The 26,249-nt window shown below is 37.9% G+C and overlaps 1 protein-coding gene across 3 annotated transcripts in view; it reads right to left on the bottom strand.

Moving 5' to 3' along the window:
• Positions 1-25,945, bottom strand: part of SNTG1 (syntrophin gamma 1) — a 923,961-nt gene extending 898,016 nt beyond the window's left edge. For all 3 annotated transcript variants that reach the window (XM_077492670.1, XM_077492672.1, XM_077492671.1), the window contains exon 1: positions 25,574-25,945. The gene's annotated coding sequence lies outside the window, so the exon portion shown is untranslated. The remainder of the gene's footprint in view (positions 1-25,573) is intronic.
• Positions 25,946-26,249: the final 304 nt, after the last annotated feature.

Raw genomic sequence — 26,249 nt, 5'->3', positions numbered from 1 at the left:
CAGATTCTGGAGGGGAAGGTGTAGAAGTATGTTTAGAGCATCTGCTTTCTGATTCAGCAAGAATAGTTGCAACTTTCATATATTCAAGCATAACTGTGGAGAACTCCTCCCTGGATAAAGTAGAGGATGGGGCTGCACCTGACTGAGCTTATAAAGAATCAGAACAGAGTATGGACTCAATCAAGGGATAATGATCCAGGCTGTCATTGTCAGGTCCCTTATTGTCAGGAGAAGGAAACTGCAGGCCGCTCCGAAAAAGTTAGTGGATTGTAAGCTGGAAAGGCCCTGAACAGTGAGATTGTTTTTCTTGCACTTGTAATTTGACATGTTGCATTGCTTATCAGACACAGTTTAATTGAGAACACCAGGTAAAAACAATGAATGCTCACAAACCAGCTGCTGAAAGCAGGAGAGGTTCAAATGGCCAGAGGGGACCAGGTCACTTTAGATGGCAGCAAAGAATAACCAAGGTGAAGCCATGTGTCTTTTTCAAGTAGGAGCAATGATGGGGAGATGCTACTTCATCCTGAAAAGGTGGTAACAGACCACAGAGTGCACATGTAGCTAGTGACGCATCACTTAATTTCCCAGTGTGTCAACTCTTTCTTTCTTTTCTATATTAAGTCTGCCAGAATTCTGCTTTGATTAAAAAAAAAAAAAAAAAAAAATGCCCATTTTATAACAATTACAAGCTATTGTCTACAGAAGCCTTGTCATAACAATAACATCTTATATCAGAAGGTATCAGATCACTATTACTGGTTCATCTTAAATTGTATAGTATAGTATAGTATTGTGGAATCCTCCCTGCCTTGTCATCAGGGCTGCTAATGGTGGGGCCAGCAGAGGAAATCGGTGTGGTCGGACAGAGGGGCAACTATAAAAAGATACCCTGTGCTGCAGCAGCTGAAAGCCCCATCCCCCCTGCAACGCTGACTGCTTCCCTGTCCTGTAACAAACTGTATAAAAATATTTTTTTTAAATTGTAAAATAAAATAATAAAAAAAATTAAATTTTTTTTAAAAAAAATTATAAAAAAAGTTTAAAGAATGTAAAAAACTATTTTAAAAAGGGCGAATTCACACAGGTTCTCTGTTATGTTTGTGTCTGCTAACAATGATTTTAGTGTATTTTTTTGTGAAAATATTGTTTTGATATATTCAGGGGGGGGGGGGGCCTGCCAGGTAGCCTGTATGGGGCCCTGTGATTTCGAACAGCAGCCCTGCTTGTCATTAGTGAATTCTGTAGTATCCCACTTAGTTAGATTACAGCCATAGTGCATTTAATCATCCTTAAACTGTTAAGGCTGATCATTATGAAGGAACACAGTTGATGTTGATGGATAAATATTTCATGTTGCAGGCTCTCCTAATACAGAAAGTCTAGCTTGCAGACAAAACTGACAGGCATACTAAATCAACATCCAAATGTTACCTAGCAAGTGGATTATATTTTAATTACTGTAGATAAACATTTATGGTTTGTATAATCTTTACAACAATTCAATAAAGGAAAAACAAGATGGACCATTCTTCCTTGTGATCTCCCATTATAAGACATGTGATAAGGGACTGGCTCTTAAGCCTAGCACACATTGTTATTTTTTTTTTCATTCAACCCAGCGGGTAGAACACAAAAAAAAACCAAATGGCATACTAACTATCCAATGTTAGTACTGTGATCTTTTAGCTGAACTATTGTGTTCTGACAGGGGGACTGCCCACCTGCCATAACAAACCAGTCAGTGCTCTCAACCATTGTCTGAGAGTGCTGATCGGATGTCGATTGTCAGACCTTTTTAAGTCATGCCCCCCTGGAAGCTCCCTTTACCAAGGGGGCCCAAAGATCCCAGCCCCCCCCCCCCCCCATGTGAATGAGTATGAGGTACATAGTACCCCTACCCATTCACCAAAAAAGTCTAAAAATGAATAAAAACAGCAGGCAGTTTTTGACAAGTCTTTTATTAAAAATAAAAGAAAACCTGTGTAAATCCATTGTCAATCATGACGTCACTGCCACCGTCAACCTGAAAAAAGGAATAAAAAACATCCCACGGCCAACGATTCACCAAATGCTTGGCTTGCTGTTTGAAAATTTTTATATAGGTATGGGGCGGAGCCACCTGGTGATGTCCCCTGGTGGGACTGTCTCCCTTGTGATGTCACCAAATTATAGGAAATTATAGGAAAGGGCAGCTGTCCTTAAATTGGTCAAATGGGTCTGCAGTGTTCAGATGAGTTAAAGTAAAAGGATGAAAGCATCACACAGGTTCCAGATAAGTCCAGTAGGTCTTTTTTAATATTAACAGTATTCACAAATATATACAATAAAATATATAAAGAAAGACTTGATATGAAGGGGTGGAATGACTTTTCTATCCAAGAATATTTAGTGATCCAGTACACAAAGGATTTATGAATTAAAACTAGACACCTTGCAGGGCCATTTAGTTGGATCATTTTCTCTGGAATTCTATATTCTTTAATTATAAAAATATGAAGCAGAAGATTTGTAAGGTCAAAAACAAAGCCCATTCTGTGTGAGCTCAAATAGTAATATATTTGAGGGTAGGTAGGTAGTGCTCTTGCATCAGGATTGTGTAGGGTTTGCTTACCTGCCTCCGTCTCCCCTAGACAAAGAATATGGGTAGATGGCAGCTAAGGGAACTCTGCACAGCCCCTATCTGACAGTCTTTGGGGTCCACAAGACGCAATCTCATACCCCTGCAGCAACTAAAATCTCTCTCCATGGGCTGTCTGGCAAAGGTGTTAATAATCAGGTTGCCCTAGGCTTCTCCACAACTCTAACATGTCATAATGAGGAGGAGCCTAGGAGAAATGACATCACACTACCATCTGCCATGCTGTATCTGAGGTCTGTGTGTTTGAAGGAGGGGAGAATTGCACTGGGGACATGGGGGGTAGAATAAGAAACATTTGTGGGGATAATAGTGGGCAAGTAGGGGGGAGGAAGGGGAAAGTCATTAATGCTTGCTGGGAGATTGAAGGGGGGAATATGTGCTGGGAGGATCGGATTGAGGTGGGTGAAGATTTGTGCAGGGGTGATTGGGAAGGGGGGAGCTGGTAAGGGTGATTGGGGGGGGGGGATTTGTACTGGGAGTGGGGATTTGGGCTGGGAGGAGGGATTGTAAAGGAATTTACTTTGGGAGACAATTTGTGTTAGGAAGTATGATTTGGGATGTGGATTTGTGCTAGTATGGATAATTGGGAGGGGTTTTGGTAGGAGGAAAAAAGGGGGGTAAATCTGTGCTAAGAGGGGAAATTTGGAGGTGGAATCTGTGCTGGGGGGATTTGTGGTAGAAGGATGGTATTTAGAAGGGATTTGCGTTGAGAAAGGGGATTTGGGAGAATGGGAAGGGATTTGTGTTCAGAAGGGATTTGTTTTTGCTTGGGAATGGGGGGTATTTGTGTTAGTAAGGGGATTTATGGGTGAAGAATTATGTCAGTAGGGATGATTAGGGTGATTTGTGCTAGATGGGGTGAATTTAGGGAGCGAGGAATTTATACTAGGAGAGATTTAGAAAGGGAGAGAATTTAAGCTGGAAGGGGGATGGGGGTAAAAAATGTGTTCTAGGATGGAGGATTTCAGCATGGGGTATTTGTACTGTGAGGAGGGGGGGGGGGGTTTGTTTGGGGAAAATTTTGGTTTACAAAGGGAATATATGCTTAGGGAGTTACTGTGCAAATTAGTGTTGTTAGTTGACCTTGTACAGGCAATGCTCAACAGTAGTCACAAGCAAGCCAACAACAGTTACCCTTTATCAGGCCTTGTTCGTATGCAACAACTACATTGAAGGAGTTTTTGTATGTAAGAAAAAGAATAATCAAATGGCTCCATCTTCCCTTCATATTCCACAGTTAAATTAAAACTGCTCCTTTATGCTAAAACACTTTGTAGTAATTATGCTTCTTTTAGGAGAAATAAGTTTGACAATACAGGCAGTTTTAATATAATAATTAATAAGAGCATCCAAAGTTTAGACATATGCACATTAATCTGACATGGCTGGCAAATATTTTAGCAAGTTAAGTAATTAATCCTGAACTTGAATGAATTATTAAATGTCTAAATATGCTGGCAGAATACCCTCTATCATCAATCTGTAAGATCTGAAAATATGATTATCACAAAAGGGATTTTCAGATCTGGCCTCTAGTGTTCATATCACCCTCCGTGCATTGTCATTTAATCAAAACACTATTCATTACAAATTACTGATGTATAAATTATGAAAAATTGGACACATTTGTTGCTAAAATCCAAGATCTCAACATTATTTGACATTGTGGGTGTGCAGTCTGATGCTACTAGGAGAATATGTAATACAATAAACTCATAACGCTGAAGGCCACAAAATGGGCTACGTGTTCAAATTGATCAGGTGACTTGTGTTAGATGGGCATAAACATGACACATACTGTAAACTGTGACATTTAGAAGACATTGGTAAAGCAACAAAGAAACAGTAAGCAAGGGACCAAAGTCTGAAACTTAAAGGCTACATTCACATAAGCCTCCTGCACATGTTATTAAACGCAGGAGAACTGATCTGGGAAATATAAGGAAAATGTTGAACTTCCCAGATCACTTTCATCTGCATTTAAACATAACTGTGTATACATGTATAAGTAGGTACTTACATGCATTGAAATGTATTCAGAGTATCAAATCTGTCCCAAAAGCACAGACTTCTGTTCTCTTTAAAACACAAATAACCTAAATGCACATAAATGAAGGTAATAACACTGTGTAAATTGTACCATTTTAAAATCGTTACATGCATTTATACAGTATGTGTTTAAAATTGTCCTATAAAGAGATATAAATGTATGCATGTTAAGTAATGGAGGAGGAGGAGAGGAAAATGAGAATATACTATGTATATATATATATATATATATATATCCACACACACACACATATTGTGTACACATACACTATATATATATATATATATATATATATATATATATATACACAGTATATGTATGTGTGTGTGGTGACTCTGTGGCAGTAAGGCACCATACCATGTAATCATTTTAAGGAATAACTGCCACACATCTGTCCAAACAAACAACCAGAATCAGGGGCGCACCACACTTTACTGCCTTCTCATTACTGGAGAAGCCCCAGTAACATAATACAAAAAATAAAGAGAAAGCCCACCCTAGTGCAATATCCCATGAAATATTTACTAACCAGTTGCCATCTGGCCACAGTACTGTGGCAAGGTGGGACGGGCAGCCTGCATCATGTACATGTACGTCCATCATTCGGTTGAGAGGTGCACAGCTTCCCTGGCTGCTCTATCCACTAGCCACAGTGGATTGTGGCCCAGATCCCCGCCACTTTGAGAGACTGGGTAAACATGTGATCGCTATGTGTTCACATGATTACAATGACCACAAAGCTGCTATGAATGAATTTCATTCATAAAAGTTGTAATTCCTATAGTGATGCTGTGATTGGCCCACAGCTATCACAAGGTACCTGGGTCAATTGCAGAGTGTAAAATAAAAAAAGAATTATAAAAAAGTGTTTTTTTTTAACATAGTGTCACCAATCAATATCACTGACCACCTCTACACCAGGCATATGATGATGCTGTACTAGTAACAGTATGTAAAGACCATCTACTTTCCAAAAAGGGGTCATGGGGGAGGGGGGTATTTGTATTGTCTTGGCATTTTAAGGGCCTCAAGAAATGAGATAGGCCCTCAGTACATCAGAATTGATCAATTTTCAAAAATATATATCATAATTTGTAGATGCTATAACTTTCACACAAACTAAATAATATACACGTCTTGGAATTTTTTTTTACCAAAGACCTCTAGCAGAATACATTTTGGCTTAAAAGATATTTGATTTTATTTGATATGTTTTATAACAAAAGTAGAAAATATTGTTTTTTGTTTTTTTTATTTTATTTTTGTTTATATAGCAAAAAAAAAAAAAAAATAACCCAGTGATGATCAAATGCCACCAAAAGAAAGCTCTATTTGTGTGAAAAAAAAAAAAAAAATATGTACAGCGTTCCATGACCACACAATTACCTGTTAAAGTTACAGTGCTGAATAGCAAAAAGTGGCCTAGTGATGAAGGGGTTAAAACACAAATGAGTCTTCTGACAAACAGTATGCTAAGCAAAACCTATCAAGGTAAGCATCAGCATTGAAGTTGATTGATCCATTAAGCACGTCCATAGGCTTCGAAGGACACCACCTGGATTCTAGTGGATTTAGAAGGTAGAACCCTCTTCCTCAGAGCCAAAACATTTGGACCTTTAAAGCTAACCATGTTATATGTAACTGATAATTACATGAGAATGCTTTTCACCTCCCCCATTTGGGTGGGCTTTGTCTCCCAAGGGTCAAATGACTTCAATTGTTGCCAAACAATATCAAACAGCATATCTCACAATGAACTCCAAAATTAAATCCAAACTAAATGCATATATAAAAATAGATCCACATTAAATCACATGCTTGTGAATGTTTTAACACACATGCCTCAATGCAAAATTCTGTAGGGGCTCTAAGGAGCTTTATTTTAGTATAATGCTAAATATGTGCAAATATGTTACCACATGCGTTATGATGAGATGCAGTCACAAACGCTAGCTGACTGGTGATCAACATAAAGGTGTCAGTAGATTGGAGGGCCTCTTTATAGATGCTGTCACTTTTCTCTGAATGGGCGAGGTGACAATTTCCTTTTAACATGTATTGTCTTACAGTAGCCCATTAATTTTGAATGGGATTCCAGTAATAAACAACTCACATAAACTTGACATGAACTTTTTTATTTTCTATGCAACACACCACAATGCATAGGTGGTTCCCATGTGTTTAAATGTGCTGGTAATGTTTGATGATGGGGCCATTCAAAATGGATGACACTACAGAAAAACACACTGTGGTTCAAGCATTACCACAATACAAAATGGTGTGAAACCAGCCTCCAGATTTTTGCGTAAGATGCTTATTTACAGTTTTGTGCACCTTTGACTTTCACCATTTCACAAAAAAAGGCAAACATGAATGCCCTGTACACATGGTCGGACTTTCCGATGGAAAATGTGCGTTCGGATTGTGTTGTCGGAAAATCCGATGGCGTGGACTCCATCTGACTTTTTCCTTCGGAATTTCCAACAAAGTTTGAGAGCAGGATCTAAAATTTTCCAACAACAAAATCCGATCTTTTAAATTCCAATCGTGTGTAGACAATACTGACGGACAAACTGCCACGCAGCTCAGAATAAATTACGAGACAAAGGCTATTGGCTACTGCCCTTTTTATAGTCCCGTCGTATGTGGTTATGTCACCTCTGTCTGAACGATTGGATTTTCTGACAATTGTCCGACTGTGTGTATGCAAGAGAAGTTTGGGCCAAAATCCGTTGAAAAAAAATCAGGCGGAATTTGTTTCTGGAATGTCCGACTGTGTTTATGAGGCATAAAAGTTACAAATATTTGTTATTTATTAACTCAATACCATTTTCTATTTTAGATATATTTGTAGTAGAAATTGTATAAGTTATGCTGTGTTTGTGTAAGTTTGTTGCGTGCATTCATAATAAGGATTTTATTTTTAGAAAATATTGTTTTGATAAACACTTGTGCAACTATGATGGGATGTAGAAAATCAGCAGCATTTTCTTTTTTGGGGGAGGGCAGGTTCTATGTTTTCAGAAAGTATATGCTTTAATGGGTGTTTTACAAACTTTCAAAGCTGTAAGTAAAAAAAAAAAAAAGCAAACAACAATTAAAAAAAAAAAAATAGCAAAAAGGGTTTAGCCCCCTGAGGTTAAAAATAGAAAGCAGGGCCTGACATTGAAAGGGTTAAAGCATGCAATCCACAATAACCCCTAATACAGTATCTCACGAAAGTGAGTGCACCCCTCACATTTTTATAAATGTTTTATTATATTTTTTCATGTGACAACACTATAGAAATTACACTTTGCCACAATGTAAAGTAGTAAGTGTACAGAGTGTACAACAGTGTAAATTTGCTGTACCCTCAAAATAACTCAACACACAGCCATTAATGTCTAAACCGCTGGCAACAGAAGTGAGTACACCCCTATGTGAAAATGTCCAAATTTGGCCCAATTTGCCCTTTTCCTCCCCGGTGTCATGTGACTCATTAGTGTTACAAGGTCTCAGATGTGAATGGGGAGCAGGTGTGTTACATTTGGTGTTATCGCTCTCACTTTCTCATACTGGTCACTGGAAGTTCAAGATGGCACCTCATGCCCAAGAACTCTGAGGATCTGAAAAAAAAATTGTTGCTCTACATAAAGATGGCCTAGGCTATAAAAAGATTTCCAAGAACCTAAAACTGAGCTGCAGCACAGTGGCCAAGATCATACAGCGGTTTATCAGGACAGGTTCCACTCAGTACAGGCTCTACCATGGTCAGCCAAAGAAGTTGAGTGCACGTGCTCAGCTTCATATACAGAGACTGTTGGGAAATAGACATATGGGTGCTGCCAGCATTGCTGCAGAGGTTGAAGGGCTGGGGGGGTCAGCCTGTCAGCCTGTCAGTGCTCAGACCATACTGCATCAAATTGGTCTGCATAGCTGTCACCCCAGAAGGAAGCATCTTCTAAAGATGATACACAAGAAAGCCTGAAAGCAGTTTCCTGAAGACAAGCAAGTAAGGACATGGATTATTGGAACCATGTGCTGTGGACTGATGAGACCAAGATAAACGTATTTGGTTCAGATGGTGTCAAGCGTGTGTGGTGGCAACCAGGTGAGGAGTACAAAGACAAGTTTGTCTTGCCTACAGTCAAACATGGTGGTGGGAGTGTCATGGTCTGGGGCTGCATGAGTGCTGCCAGCACTGGGAGCTACAATTTATTGAGGGAACCATGAATGCCAACACCGTGAAACACTGAAGCAGAGCATGATCCCCTCCCTTCGTAGACTGGGTCGCAGGGCAGTATTTCAACATGATAAAAACCCCAAACACACCTCCAAGGCAAACCACTGCCTTCCAAAAGAAGCTGAGGGTAAAGGTGATGGACTGGTCAAGTATGTCGCCAGACCTAAACCCTATTGAGCATCTGTTGGGCATCCTCAAACAGAAAGTGGTGGTGCACAAGGTCTCTAACATCCCCCAGCCCCATGATGTTGTCATAGGGCGCTGGAAGAGGACACGAGTGGCAACCTTTGAAGCATTGGTGAACTCCATGCCCAAGAGGGTTAAGGCAGTGCTGGAAAATAATGGTGGCTTCACAAAATTTTGAAACTTTGGGCCCAATTTGGACATTTTGACTCACTTTTGTTGCCAATGGTTTAGACATGAATGGCTGTGTGTTGAGTTATTTTGAGGGGACAACAAATGGACACTGTTATACAGGCTGTACACTCACTATTTTACATTGTAGCAAAGTGTAATTTCTTCAGTGTTGTCACATGAAAAGGTTTAATAAAATATTTACAAAAATGTGAGGGGTGTACTGACATTTGTGAGATACTGTATGTTAGAACTTTTCTTTTTTTCCCCTCTAGATCATGGGATAGGGCATTGTTTTATATATTAGCTGTAAGTTGCACTATATATATATATATATATATAGATAGATAGATAGATAGATAGATAGATAGATAGATAGATAGATAGATAGATAGATAGATAGATAGATAGATAGATAGATAGATTCACTGTAACCCAAAGCCTCGATTAAGCGATGGATACCACAAAACATGTAGACAAGCTCCACGTTATGTCTGAGGGATTATCTCTGTACGGATTTCATATGGTTGGGTTCTATGTTGCCCTAATATTTACATTTTATCTTATATGCCTTTTGTACTAATAAATAATATGTCATTTTCTATTTGATATCTTTGTGTGCTTTTATATATATCCAGAGGCCACCGTCAAATGCCCAACATATCTATATCTTTGTCCTGGAACTAAACCCTCCTATCTTTTTCAACCAAGGAAGCTGCCATCTTAGCCTCTGTTTTATCTGCAACTTCCATGATGCTATACATGTGATCAATTAGGACTCTAGCCATTTTATGGTTTTACAGTTTACTTAAGAGCACAAGCAAATGTGAGTTAGCAATCCTGGCATGCCTAGGAATGTTACTGTTTTTGTTGTGTTTAGTTCTGCTTTGACCTTCCTGTGTTAGGGCAATGCCCATTGTACTGAATAGCCATGCTTCCATTAGTCAGGGCTCCCTTTTCAAGGGGCTTTCATTTTGCTAAGGGAACTATTTATCTTCCTTTAATAAATAAATGTCCCTGAATCTGTCAGAGTCCCAAATAAGATCAGAATATAATGTAAAATATATAATGTAATGGCAAATACATGTACATAAAATTTCTCTTCAGACAGGTACATATAAAAAATGCAATATGTACAGTATGTTATAAAAGTATCTCTTTGCAGCAAGCAGGAGACATGTGGATATATCTGACTTCAAGTCTTCTGCAGCTATTTGTAGTATCATTATGATATGGTAAATTTAATTTTCTGCTATTTAGAGCTATTCACAATACATAAACGCAAATAAGTGAGTAAGAAAAGGGACATGTCGCTATAGTGCTTGGTGCTTAGACATAATGTAGTTATCAGATCTTGAAGATATCTCCAATTAAGTTAATTTGTAATGACCCCAAGGAAACTGATTATATGTGTACTTTAAGCCTTTCAACATAATACCAGTGAAATAACACCCACACAGCAAAAAAATTATGAAAAAATAACATTTACTTAAATGATAACAAATAACAGGTTAGACGGATAATAGTCTCTCATTCATTGCCATCTCTTGAGGGGCATGATGGCATTTCTTTCATCGAAGAGCCCCCTTCCAGCACATTTTAAGTGCTAGTCTTATAATTTTAATAGCACTACCTACTCCATGTGCTGAATATAATGCAAAGCTAACTTCTAGTTTTATTTCTCTGTAGTAGGCAACACTACTTTGTGAATTCTAACACTAGCAGCAATTACAGTCAATAACTCGATATGAAGAGTATATATTAATTAGGAATGAGCTGGACTTACCTGAGACTGGTTTTCGAGGCAGGTTTGCAGAACATGACTAAAGTTTGAGTGCCAAATCTGACCCAATTGAATTCAACGGTATCTGATTCTTACAAAACAGTAATAGCTAATTAGTAAAATTGGGGTTAAAAGTCCCAAGCTGAATAGACTACATTTTACTTGGACCGATAGAACAGAAATACATTTATACAGTATTCACAACAGAACTCTTAAGGTGTCAAAGAATAGTAGTATACCAGCAATTCAAAAATAAAAATCATAAATACTCTTATTTAATAGTATTTGTGTGCAAAAATGGAGAAAAAGATTTTTTCACAATAAAACAATGCAGGCTTCTTAGAAAATACAAAAACAAATACACATTTTAAATACAGATATGCTAATATACTACTTATTCAGCTACCCTTTCCCACCCTCTGCTACAATATGTATTTCTGATCCATTTTTGTAGACTAACTGGCAAGGGATTGTCAAACAAATGACATGGGGGGATGGGTACTTCCCTGTGGGATTTCCACCAAAGCAAAAAATAATAATGATAATAATAATAATTCAGTTTAGCAGGGAGAAGTATTTTTCTTTAATAATGCTTTGAGGGCAGCAGTAAAAGGCAAAATTCCTTTAACCACTTTCCGATTGGTGCACGCCGATGTACATATGCAGAATGGCACGGGCAGGCATACTGGCGTACAGGTACGTCCAGTTTTAAATGCCGCCCTGCCATAGCGAGCGAGCCGGCGGCGGTGCGCTTGCGTGCCGGTCGGGACCCCCGTGAGTCCGGTCGTGGGTCCTGCGGACTTGGAGCAGAGATCAGTGTTCACTAAAAAACAAAGCCCAGCCCCCCACAGTTAGTAACACACCCCTAGGAACACTTAACCCCTACACTGCCACCCACTGGTTAACCTCTTCACTGCCAGTGTCATTTACACAGGAATCACTGCATTTGTATAGCAGTGATTGCTGTATAAATGACAATGGTCCCAAAAATGTGTCAAAAATGTCTGATGTGTCCGCCATAATGTCGCAGTCACAATAAAAATCGCTAATCGCCGCCATTACTAGTAAAAAAAAAAGGTTAATAAAAATGCCATAAAACTATCCCCTATTTTGTAAACGCTATAACTTTTGCACAAACCAATCAATAATCACTTATTGAGTTTTTTTTACCAAAAATATGTAGAAGAATACGTATCGGCCTAAATTGAGGGAAAAAATAATGTTTTTTTATATATTTTTGGGGGATACTTATTATAACAAAAAGTAAAAAATAATGCTTTTTTTTCAAAAATTGTCGCTCTATTTTTGTTTATAGCGCAAAAAATAAAAACTGCAGGGGTGATCAAATACCACCAAAACAAAGCTCTATTTGTGGGGAAAAAAGGACATCAATTTTGTTTGGGAGCCACGTCGCAAGACCGCGCAATTGACAATTAAAGTGAGGCAGTGCTGAATCGCAAAAAGTGGTCTGGTCTTAAGCCAGCAAAATGGTCCGGGGCTTAAGTGGTTAAATATATTCCTTGGGATGCCCTTAACATGCCATGTATACAACCTTCTACAATGTCCGATGACTGCCAAAAGAAAACAACCCTGCTGACTAATGCACACACCTGATCTCAACACTAACAAGCTCCAAATTACATCTCCCAGGTCACCTCTACAAAAGGTAAATAAAAGAGGAGTGGTCTACTGGGTTATGTCATTGAGCAAATATGGGCATAGCCAGATTTGGTTAAGTCCATTGCCCAAATATGGCCATGTGACCATATTTGGTCAGTGATGTCACTCTATATCAACCCCATTGTTACATGGCTGGTGATTCCCAGACAGTAAAAGATTGGGATTTAATCGCATCTCAGGTTGCTAATGATGGGGCCGGTGCTGACACCCTATGCATCGGCATATAATGGGGTGGGAGCAGATTTAAGTATAGTTAGTATTGAATGTCTAAACATTTGTCAAAATGAAAAGATCAAGTATCACTATAATTTCCATCTAAACAAAAAGACAGCATAAACTGCTGATTGCTTTTAAAAACAAGAAGGAATGTAAAAATTAAAAATGATTCTATCTCATTTTACAATTGGTATGAGAATGTTCTAAAAACATTTGCAAAGTAGAATCTTATTATATAATGTGAAAGCAAACATCCAGGCAAACAGCTTAATATAAAGTCCAAATAAATATAAAATATATATTACTGATATACCTGCCAAATTATATCTAACTCTGTAATTTCCACACATTTTCGCTCTGCACAGTGATACAGGTGACACACTAAGCACTGATTAAGCAATTACTCTTTCTGGTTCAGTTATTCAGCTTCCCTTGCCACCTCTTCACCTCCATACAATGACAGCAGACTCTGAATCAGCATCATCAACTTAGTCAATAAGCAGTAAATCTGACTCAAGTAGTAGCAGAGTGACATTCATGACTGTCTAAGGTGTGCATCATAAGAATGGTTGCCCAAAAAGGCAAACCAGCAAACATATATGTATTTCAACTGTATACTTAGCTATTTACTTGAAATTTCACTTTATTTCATTTACATTGTTACAGATTTTAGTTACAGTTATAGCATTTATAGCTTATAGTTTGAACTATAGGCAAAATCCAAATATATACGATGCAGTCTGTCACTAGCATTAACACAGCAGGTTTTGTTTTTCTGAGTCTCCCTTATAACAGATAGCTTTATAACGTGTTGATCTAGCGAGCAGATCTATTATATTTACTTTCTTTAACAGGATGACAATGCTGTTCATTCTTTACATAAATGACTGCAATGTTTTTGACAGGATAATCCTAAATGGACATATAGTTCTAGATGAACTTGAATGCTAGCCTTATACCTGTAGAATTTTGTTTGGACAAGAAAGTATAAAAATCGCTCATCTAAACATTTGATGGTCCCTTCATGGACTCAACTAAATTTTGAATGAATTTTGATTCGAGAACCAGGTAAATGTTTTGATTTTCATAGAACAAACAGTCTACATCCAGATTACCCTTTGACATTTACATTAGCATAAGACTAGTTACAGGGAAACAAGTCAACTATTAGGAAATAGTTTGTTGCCAACTTTAGCTAAAGCCTGGAAGACTAACTTCCTTAACACAACCAAGACCAAGACCAGGATTACTAGAGCTATGATTGATGCTAAAATTGACTTGGTCCTACAGGATAGAGTTAATTACTACATGAAACTGTGGCAACCCAGGGTTCAAACATTTCTTATCCTCTCATATTGATTATTCCTTACTGCAACCCTAATGTTCCACCATAGCCCTTCTTCCTATCTGTCTCACAGCCTGCACCCTCTCTGAATTCCCAGGACTTCCTCTACCCTCCCCCACTCCTTCCCTCCCCTTATCTTCTCTACCCTTCCCATTTTAAGATGTGGTTGCTTGGACACTCACCGCCTAGTAGGCACTGCTGTTTGACATATACTATCAATCAATAACTCTGTGCAGCTGTCTAACTTTGGATCTCGGTTTTGTATGTAAGCTAGCATGTCTTACTTTGTTATCTGACTAATGTTATTGACAAGGTCTCAATATGTGACTGTCCTTTACTCTGTGGCATTATGTCCACACCTTTTGTACTCTGTGAACCATGTCTTACACCAAATTAATTAAATATTGATTCAACAAAAATTGTCCAACCTTGTCCCTTGATTTTTTTTTGCCTGCTTTGGTAGAAACCGAGTGTCAAAGTATACCCTTTAATCTTAGATAATCAAACTGTTGGAAAATTAAGTTTCTAATGAAATTCTGCTGGTATAGGGTCAGCCTAAATAAGAGACATTCAAATTGAAACTGCTGTTCTCTCCAACTCTACAATAAATATATTTTCAAATTAATTCAGAGCTTCCAAAATATAAGATATCCTATACAGAGAGGATCAAAAAAGATATGGCAACCCTGGATATGCATGTCTATAGTTTCTTTTTGCTGAGCATTGCAAACATCTCTGCCAGTGTTACAGTATATGATTTGCTCAAACTTCTGCATAAAAAATATAAATAAGCACGTGAAATAAAAAAGGAATTCCTATACTAAATAATATGACATTTCATACAGTTACTGAAATGCAATATTTTTCCCTATAGAGGGACTTTAACTAAATAAACTGGATGTTTACCTTTGGATGTCTTATTATTGGATACAAATATTGATGTCAAGTCAGTTATCAACTTTTCATTTTTATTATCACCAACCTTAAAACATGGTTACTGAAAGGATATACATAGTAAGAGAGTCTTAGTGATAGCTGAGCAACCTGCAATCGATTTCAGAAAACAATTTATGCAGGAGCTCATACCAACTTGCCAAGATCAGAGTAAATAGGTTCTCCCATTTTCATGTACACTAAAAGATTTTCTCTGTCTTGCAGCTTACATGACAACCTACACACTGCTCTTTGACCTCTGGCCACAGGGCACAACATTGGCCTGAGATAACTTGGACAAAATAATGTACAAGCTTCAACAATGAGTTGTGCTCAGTGCTGACAAGAACAAGTAGATTGACTTAGCAAATGACAAATAGCTCTCACCTGACCCCATAGAATTCTTGCCCTCTGAATTTAAATTCTTGTTTGTAGCCTTCACACACATAGAAAGAAAACGAAAAATTCAATATCTTCTTTTGAAGACAACAACAGAGTGTGCATATAGAATGAACATTACATGTCTGTTAGAATTTCGGTAAAAGACAAGAGATTTGCTGGGAGAATATTTTGGTGGTTTATAAATGTAAAGTTTGAATGTATGACAAAGTTAATAGAAAGTCAATCCCTTTCAACACAACCAAAACTTCTTTCATATTATTATGTATCTACAAAATGGGTAATTTTATTATTAATGTATATAAGTGAAAGCTATTAAAATGGGGAATACACAGGACATCAATTTAATCACAATCTAATCACATTGCAAAATATTGGGTCATCCATGCTTGGTTCTTCTTAGTTCACTGTGACACCTATAATTCCCCCCCCCCCCCCCCCTAATAACAGACCACTTAATGGCTAGTGGTTATATGAGAACTAGATGTATAATCCTTACTAATATGAATCAGTATATGCACCCCTTCAATTTTCACCCTTTCCACATTGGTGGTCAGTGGCAATACCTCTTTTGTATTGGTGATCGATGGATATGTCTTCTTTACAACATTAGCTAGCTTGGTCAGCTGACAGCCCTACTTCTCCATGCCCAGTGCTCAGCGGACAGGCCCACTTTGCACAGGTGCCCAGTGGACAGGCCTGCATTGCATAGGATCCCAGTGGACAGGCACTCATTGCTAAGTTGTTTATTGAACAGGCCCCCATTGCACAGGTGCTCAGTGGACAAGAATCCTAAGCAATGTTGCCCAGTGGGCAGGCCCCCTTTGCAATTCTACTTGGCAGATAGGTTACTTTTGCAATGGTGCTCTGCAGATAGACCCCCCTTTTGCAATGATGTTCAGAGGATTAAAATAGCGCTCATCAGACAAGCCATCCTTTACAATGGTGCTTAGTGGACAGGCCACTCATTGAAATAGTGCTCAGTGGACAAGCACCCTCTTTGCAGAAATGTCCAGTGGATAGGCAATGGGGCTTGGCAAAGAGGCCCCATTTGCAATGGAGTTCAACCAAGAAGCCCCCATTTGGAATGATAATCAGCAGAAAGCCCCCCATTTGCTCAGTGGACATGCAATAGTTCTCAGTAATTAAGCCTCCATTTGCAATTGTTTTTAGCAGAAAGCCCCCCCCCCCCCCCTGCAATAGTGCTTAGTGGATAGCACCCCCCTCCCCATGCATTACCGTTACTAACTTAAAGCTGTAATTTAATCTGCTTATATTTTATATTTACCTCCCCTGGTTTCCCCCTCCCACTCATCAACATGCTAATAACATTTTAAATAAAACCTTTTCATTTTTATTAAATACTTTTTTAGACCCATTAATGTCACCATGGCCTCTGTGCATCTCTATACAATACATGCAGATCATGGCTGATGGGAGGGGACATCAGGGTGGTGTACATATTTTCCTGAAAACATCACAACACCCTGCCTCTCTGCAGAGACCTAAGCCTTTCTGTAAGCAGTGGGCTTGATGAATGGATACTAGTCTGAAGGAGTAGGCATTCCTAGACAGACTGCATTTGTGTGTAGCACTGTAGATAATATCAACATGTGACGCTGAACCTCCATAACTGAAAGAACTAAAATCCAATAAAAGAAAGGGGCAAGCCAGGATCAAAGGGGCAAGTTTGATGTTGGATGTCTTCCAATTAGGAAATGAGGAAGGCAATATCTTACTTACTGCAGCTTGTAATGCACACTATGAAAGCTCATAATGCACAGTGAAATCAGAGCAAGCAACAGGAGCCTGTACAACCAAGTCCTCTCCTTCTAACATGACTACTTTTGCTACAGCCGTAGATACACAGGCAGATTTATGAACTGACGTATGCACTTTTTTGGGACTGCCAGCCCCTTAATTTGTAATCATAGTAAAAAAACACTATTCTACATTTATAGTGATATAAAGAAGAGGGGGGTACATAGTAAGGGTGGAGCATTTTGGTGTTACCACATATATAAAACTTCACCTGACTTATCAGATGTTCCAAATAAGACAGCGTCAATTCATTTGACTCTGGTGCCATGTAGAAACTTGGAAGAAATGTCGAATGGCTTATCATATATGTTGGTAGCATCAATGCTAGCCAAGTAATAAAAGGCTGAGTAGCAGGAACCAGCACTTTGAAAATGATGAAATAAAAACTATAAGTGTTGTCAATAGCCATATGGTGGCTTTCATTTTGTAAACTGCACTAAAAATTTGCAGCTGGAAAGTACTTGGGTGTTGCTGTCAGCTTTTCCATTTTTCTTTCCTTTTCACATCAGCCACATTTTTGTTCTTCTATGACCAATTAAAGATCCATTTTTATGAGACAGCTTTGCCTAAATTCTGGATTTTACTGAAAGTGGAATTGAACCCAAAAGCAAACATTAAAAGGATAAGTTCACCTTTTTAAAAATAATTTTTTTGCAAGTATGAACATTTACATTTTTTTCTAGGGAGCCTACAGAGCATTGCACCCACGATCAGCAGATCATGGGTTCAATGTAGGCCTCCTGCAGACTCTCAAGATAGTTTTCAGGCCATACTTCATAGGGACAGGTGGTTACTTGGGAGCAGGAAGAATCAATGAACTATGAAGGCGCTCAACAACAGCCTTGCAGTTCATTGGGAAATACGCGCCGCCAGCCAAATTGGATGCCGGTAATTGTAGTTCCTTCATTCACAGGAAATTGTAAATGAATGATGCAGCTGTGTGGAGGGAGAAGATCCCCCGCCCACTGTCACAGATCAGGGAGATCGGCGGAATTAGCAGCAGGAGCTGGAACATGTTATATGTCCGGTCCTAAATATCAGTGAAACATGTGACATGTTCCAAAAGGTGAACTTATCCTTTAATATTATGCAGCTTATAATTTCTTAGATGTGATGACTGCATTTATTTTCTTTTTTAGGCTTTCTTTCTTCTATTTTCATCTTGTGATCCAGTCAGTAAGTCTGTTGTTTTTCAAAAGCTCTCCAGCAGAATGTATCAGTTACAGAGATGAGAAAACCCATTTAACAAAGGCAGGGGTGGATACAATGATTAACTTTTGTTTATCAACAGGTTTGATGAAAACTGATGTACTGTATTTATTGGCGTATAACACTCACTTTTTCACCATGAAAATCGGGTGCAAATAGTGTGTGCGTGTTATACGCCAATACTTCAATTTTAGCTGCCTTATTTAAAATTTCAGTTTTTTCCTGAAACTTCCCTCTTAAAATGAATGTGCGTGTTATACGTCGATAAATACGGTAACTGCTTATAAAGTATTACCTGGATTTTGGCTTTAATTTGTTAGTGTATTCAAATTTTCTAGTCCATCTTCCCCTCCCCTACCCTCAGACTGACAAAGGTGCTCCGATGCTCATTCATCCAGGGTGTAGGCACTCTAATACAGGAGGTACAGTATATTACTGGCCAGATCAATGGGTGAAAACAGAAGGGAAAAAGCTTAAGAAAACAAATGTATTCACCATATCGAATGATAAGTAAGCTGCAATATATTACATTTTTGGCTTTGGGTTTAACATTGCTGTTAAAGTGAAACGTCAGCCAACATCTTTTTGTTTTCGGTAGATTACTCTCATACCAAAGAGGGATAAAATCCCAACTAATATTGTAACCCTTACCCACTCTGCATATAAAGAGTTTAACTTTATTGGCATCATTTACCAACACATTGTTCATGAATGTACTAGAATGAAAAAAAAAAAATAATGCAACTCAACACACAGAATGCAAATAATAAAATTATAAAATAGCTACAAATTCATTGACAGATATACAGTATCTGCATTATCAAAAGCACTGATGCAAATGGACCGTAGCGAGGACACTAGATTATGGAAACTGGCACCTGCCCAGTAAATGTAACAGCATTCTGAAACCTAAAATATAAGTTATTTTATGGAAAGGAGGAACATTATATGGCCATTTCTACCAAACCTTGGCAGACGTTAATGCAGGTATAGGAACCTCATTAACATACATATGAAAGGTTACCCACAGATTCTTTTAACGGTCACTGCAAGAGACGTGGGTACAGCCATGTAATGGAATTTCAGGAACACTGCAGAGGGAAAAAAGTCACTTTCATTTGTAATATATTAGATTTTAGGCACAATGCAAATAATTTCAGTTATGAAATAAGTATAATGCATTGGGAAAATGTCACAGAATTTGTTTTAAGTATTTTAAATTGCATATTTCCTTCAATATCTGCAATTTCCATCATAGAATTATACCTGTCGAAAGGTATAACTCTTATATATTGTTAATTTTGATAAGCTATTTAACAGAGAACTGTATACTGTATATATTATATATTTAATGATATATTATATTATATTATACACACAGCAGAGGAGGGGTGAATCCCATGGGTTTAATTAATGACCTGAATCAGTGTACACACAAGTTGATGACCTCAAACACATTAGACATCTAAGAAATGTAGGTAACACACCAATGTTATTTTTCATGTGATAAATTTGTTGCAAAAAAAAAAAAAAAAACTATTACCATAAAAAACAGTTTTTCTCTCACATTGCCCTTCTTTAGGCTCACAATAAGTCAGCTATTGGGGGGAATGAAAGACTTAGGTGCCCTCCAAATACTTCCTATGTTCAGTACAAATAAACACTTTTGAGTGAAAGTAAAGCATCAAATATACCTATTTTTATTTCCTCAAACCTATTCCTTCAGTATAATTTACATCAAAATTTACTGGGATTAGCCAGACCCACACACAAAATAGCAGTTTTGGAATCCTAAAAAATAAATAAATAAAAACAATAAAAATAATAAAGAAAGAAGCCACAATAAGTCAACTAATCAAAGGGGGGGAATCAAAGACTCCGGTGCCCTCCAAATACTTCCTATGTTCATTACAAAGAAACACTTTTTTGAGTAAAGTAGTCAAACCTATGCCTTCAGCATAATTTACATAAAAAATATACTTGGATTAGGCAGACACACACACACAAAATAGCAGTTTTGTAAATCCTAAAAAAAAAAAAAAAAAAAAAGGAAAGAAAAACAATAAAAATAATAAAGAAATCAGCCATTTTCCTATTAAGTTGCACTAAGGTAATATGTAAAATGTCATTGCTGACCTTCTTTTTTAACTGCTGCTTGGCTGCATGATACACTGATGTCCTAGCTTCAGTCATTTTTGAGTCATGGACCACTAACAAACATGCAGCAAGGTATGTTGGAACTTCTGATCTGCATCCCTACCCCGAGTTAGTTTTATTGGTTTACCAACATTTTTATTAAAGTATACAAACATATACATGAAAAAAGGACATAGAAATATTACATATTGTCTGAAAGCCAGAGTACGCTTGGTCAGAATCCAACTCTCTGCCCAAAAAAAATAAAATAATGTATGGCTAGCAAACATTAGAATCTTAACATCATAAAATTACATAGCCTAAGAAAAAATCTGCATAAATTAATTACTGGAACCTATATAATCATGGTAGAACTGTACTATTATAACAATCCAAAAATAGCAGAGAACCCTTAAATAGACATTTGATGATGAATATGCTGACCAATATTCCCATTTACGGTCAAAGATATGCATGGTATGCATAACAGTATGGTATATCCTCTTCATCAGTTTTATAGCTTCCATACAGTGAAGCCCCTGAGACCAGGGCACCGAGGTGGATTGCCAGTCAAGGGCAATAGCGCATTGGATGGCACTAAATAGTTTGTTTACCAATTTTTAGCGAGGGGGTGGAACCTCTGAAAGTTCAGCATAAAGTAAACACATCTGATATGTTAAAGTTATTTATGTGTCAGTAATCTAGAACACTTTAATAGTTCCCTGCTGACATAATGACCTGAGAGCTCTATGGCTCCAAGAGAACTAGCATTTTTTTTTAGCAGTGAAAGCCCATGTCTTTCTCATCGCTCTGGCTTTTCTTTCACATATAAGGGTATCTAGCTTGTGTTGGAGACCACGCTGAACTGACTGAAGTGAGCTAGTCCTGAGTCAGTATTCACATGGGCAAGAAAGAAGGAATGCATTCATGTGGATAGTGCCCAATGACAGATGTTGGAGATGGACCCTCTAGGGGTTTGGGCTGCTGCCTTTTCTGTGCAACCTTAAGGTCATTTCAGCTTGTAGGCTTAGATGAAAAAAGAAAGGCATAACCAGTGTCCAAATGGGACTTCTTAAATATGGTTTGCTAAAATTTTTAAAGATGTACATCAAGCCACCGCGTTTCAGGAGAATAGACTCCCCCTTCTTCAGGGTTGTTGCTGCGTGCTATTTGATGGGAACACTTCCCATGAGTGGTTATGTTGGATCAAGTTGTACAGGCATTAATCTATTCCCCTGAAATGCATTGGCTTGATGTACATGTTGCTAATTTTTTAATAAACATCCATGAACCATATTTTAGAAGTCATATTTCTCTGGTCACTCTGTGCTCCTTTCTTTTTTTTTACCTAAATTTCATATAGAAGAGCTTTGTTCAGCAATGCTAAATGGAATATGTAAATGCACCATGCAAAAGGTGTTGTTTGTTATGGAAAAATAAGTCAATAATCATGGATTCTTTAGAGTTTTTGGTATTTCCATGCCCTGCAAAACATCCAAAATTTCCCAAGAAGAGATAAAAAAAAGAAGCTCACTTTGCAGAGATCATGTCTGACCATTTTATGTAGGCAGCTAATTGAAAAAGTACTGTCTAGTATGCACAGTATCAGCATGTCCAGATACATACAATATGGGTAGGTAAAGCTTTACAAAGTAACAATGCAGTCTGGACAGTTTCTATTGGTTAACACCCTTCCAAAGGTTGAAGCTTTAATAAGCCCAAGAGGGTCATCATCAATGATAAAGAGTTAAACATGGAGATACATGTTTGAATAGTTTGCCACATTTGAGAAAATCCCTCTCTTATGTTGAGACGTTTTGAAAGTATTTAGTACTAAATAATAGCAAATCCACATTCACCAATAAAGCTAGATCAAGAAAATTCAGTTCTTTGCAGAGAGGTTTTATAGTCAACCTGACATTCAATGAGAGTTCTTGAGGTGCATGCAGACATCATATATTGTATAACATATTACAGGAACCACTTCTATTGATTATAAAACCCACTCATTATTGACAAGCCCTTTCTTATTCCACCATTCTTAACCTACTCAGAAATGCATTTCTACATCTAACACTTTCTACATCTAACATATGTTTGACTCCTGATTGCACAGCAACCAGATGCTCTATATTGAAAACATCCTTATCTTGTTGGTATTGGTTAAGGCAATCATGTTTAATCACTGCTTCACTAATGTCAACTGGCCAGGAGAGAATCATGCCAGGGCTTACTTGAATTTTGGAGATACAAGCTCTACTCAGCGAGCCACTGACCTGAACTCAACATATACCGTGTTCCATACCTGTTACATAGGGGTTTGTTCCTGGACAGTTATCTTGAAATGTAAGGGAATTCAGACAGGGGCATGATTTGGAAGTGAAACAGTTTTTAAATGTGGCATGTGGGCACATATGTGTACGTTAGCTGACAGCTATCAAAACTAAAGTAGAGAAAGCAAAAACAATATATATTGAAAACCCATATGAGAACACTTTAAGACCAAGTATTGCAAGAGTGCCTGACTTTAAGATCATAACTAAATAAATTCTTTCTTGTGAATTTTAATATATTTCTGCTTCTCTCTTGAATTTTATATATTGGAGTGTCTAATACAATGTCATACTTTTTGTTCTGCTTCCCAAACTGATTATGAGCCTTCTAAGCCAAAATCGAGTGGTTCTGCTTTGCAGTTTTGCTGCTTTTTTAATCTCTCCATTATTATTTTTTCCCATTTCCATTGAAGCCACTCATGGTTACCAATCTATTTTCTTTCTTGAGGGAATGTGATGTAATTTCAATCTGACTTTGACATGCAAGAATGTTTTACAATATCATTTGTAGCATACAAAGAATGCAAGCTCTCTGGAGGGGTGACTGATGTAGGAGACAGTCGGTATTCCCGTGCACACTAATTAACAACGGTATTATAGAAAGATTCCTGGGACACTTGTCGAAAGGAGACTGGAAGTCTTTTTTTTTTATTAGCCTGAGCATATTCAAAAATAAACAATAAAAACAATACCATTTAATTTTCTCTTTAAAAAAAACAGGATTCTTCTATATGTCATAAACGTGATATGATGTTTACTCAATCTATGCAGCACCTCATTAGCACCAGCAGCAGCAAAAGGAAAGAGTAAAAAATTAAATATAACTCATTTGAATGATTGATGCTATAGCTACCATCAGTATTTTTTTTTTTAATTGTAAATTTCTATTGTATCTATTGAACTATAGCAGCATATTGGTTGCAAAACTACAAAAAAGACAAGTAGCTACTCAATAAAAGAGATGTTAGTGTGTCCATTGAACATATGCAATGTATAATAACCAAGTCTTCCTTTTAAAGTAGTGATAATGTCAGTGATTCTTTACATGAAACAGGCCATTTGGTATGGCAATTCTCTGAGGGTTACTGCAAAAAAAAATGTTTAAAAAGAACCTGGATTATTAGGAGAACAATACGTGTCAGAATTAGATATATTACAGCCACGCTTTAATATTTAACCATATTAAATATTTCACTAGACAGAGCATAATGTAGTGACAACCTCAGATTATCATTTATTAAATCAGCCGCCTGTGATATCCTGCTTTCATGCCAAGCTCTAGACCTCCATTTCCATTTGTAATGCATTTACTTCCTCTTGCTTCACCCGCTGACCCACAGCACAAAAAAGAGAGCAAGTTCCACAGAGCAAACATTTTCATGAGGGTCTATGCGCCTGAAGGAAAGGCTCAGCTAACAGGCAAACCATTCACATCTTCGCTCGATTTGTTTGCAAGCCTGATCTCATGTCAGCAGCTCGAGAAAAATCCTCAACTCATAATCACAATGATGTATTAATCTTATTTCTAGAAAATCACTGTTCCGTTCCAAAAGTAAAAGAGAGAAAATAGCTGAAACATACGTGGTTACCTCTTTGACATGCGAAGCAATTAAAAAGCCTTATTTCTGTACCTTTCGCCCACTTTTCCAAATAGCACACTGCTATGCAGCCCAATCATTCAAATTCAGCACACATTACTTCTGGTCCCATGGACTGCATTGTGTGTTGCACTACAATTCAGTGTCAAACACTGAAAGAGAAATCATTTTCCAAGTTTTATAAAGCCCATAGGAACCAGCAAGCCTTCTAAAACCTCCTACACAGAAATGATTGGAATTGATCAAGCTCTTAGTATAATGTCACTGGTGCACTATAAATCTGGATAACTGCTTTACTTGCTTTCAACTGAATATTTATCAAGGACGATGCCTTCGTGTACACAGTATTTTGGGATCGCTGTAGAAGGACTTACACCTACTGCATGCACCTGTGCTGTAAATTACCATGTTCTAAAGCAAGGGTTAACAATTCCATTCGTAACGTGAAAACTTTATTTCTAGGGCATGCTCAGGGTTAGATCCACGTATGCAATAAATAGAAGTGCCAGACTGACTAATGCATTTCAGGTTATGCAAATACATGCAGATTTATGCTAAATATATGAAATGCAAATCTGCTGAACGCTGGATGCTCCAAAGTCTTGCAGGTACTCTGTAAAAAAGAGAGCTGGAACTATTTTTTTTTAGGTAGCATGCAGCACTTCTAGCATGTGAACATGGATTGCATGCTTGAAGACGATAGAAAGTGTGAAAGTCTGCTATTTTTAGGATTTAGGAGAAACATGAATCTTGTGTGCTTGCCTTGTTATTGCATGTGGGGAAGAAAGCACACACATATAATGAAGAGCCAGCAACACAGCTGAAAAAGACTATAATCATTTGCACTCACCAGCCAGTTGCATGCGGTGATAATTGAGCAATCCTTGAAAACAAGTGAAAGCATCCACTCCTTTAGCCGGGGTAATCTAATTCCAAAAGGTGCTCAGGCTCATCCTGATTATTCGGTGCTCTTGTCTGTGTCTTTTCTGCCCCGGACATCCATTGTCAGGCAGGCTGACTCTCTCCTTTTGATGATTTGGAAGTTGCTATTCAGCAGAGATCAGACAAGGGGGAGAGAAAGCCCCAGCAGCTAGGACTGGAAGAATGGAACTGCAGCACTTCTATTGCCATCTCATTGCACACAGTGCTTGGGAAGAGCAGCAGCAGCAGCTCAGCACAACACAGCTGCAATTCTGCTCTCTGCCTGAGCTCTCCATCTCTAGGCAGGCACGCCTCTAGTGACAGTTCACAAAACGTGACATGGACTGTTTTACAGCACAGTGCCATAAATCCTGCATCACAAGGTTTACAGCACACACAGCGAGAGGGGAAGAGCGCTGATTTCATACAACCATGACATTTTTACAATCCTGCTCTGGGGTATTGGCTCTTTTTATTTATGCAGCCCAGGCTGGAATGATCATGGCTAGATCCTAATTTTTTTTTTTGTGCTTTTGATTTTATTTTTATTTATTTATGTTTATTTTCCAAACTTTTCTACCATCAGGCTACATTTATAATAGCCC

Source organism: Lithobates pipiens, unplaced genomic scaffold (assembly GCF_037356315.1).
Source record: "Lithobates pipiens isolate NorthernLeopardFrog02 unplaced genomic scaffold, aLitPip1_a1.2 Scaffold_19, whole genome shotgun sequence".
Taxonomy (NCBI): domain Eukaryota; kingdom Metazoa; phylum Chordata; class Amphibia; order Anura; family Ranidae; genus Lithobates; species Lithobates pipiens.
The sequence above is the reverse complement of the archived record's forward strand: the minus strand, read 5'-3'. Positions and strand labels throughout refer to the sequence as shown.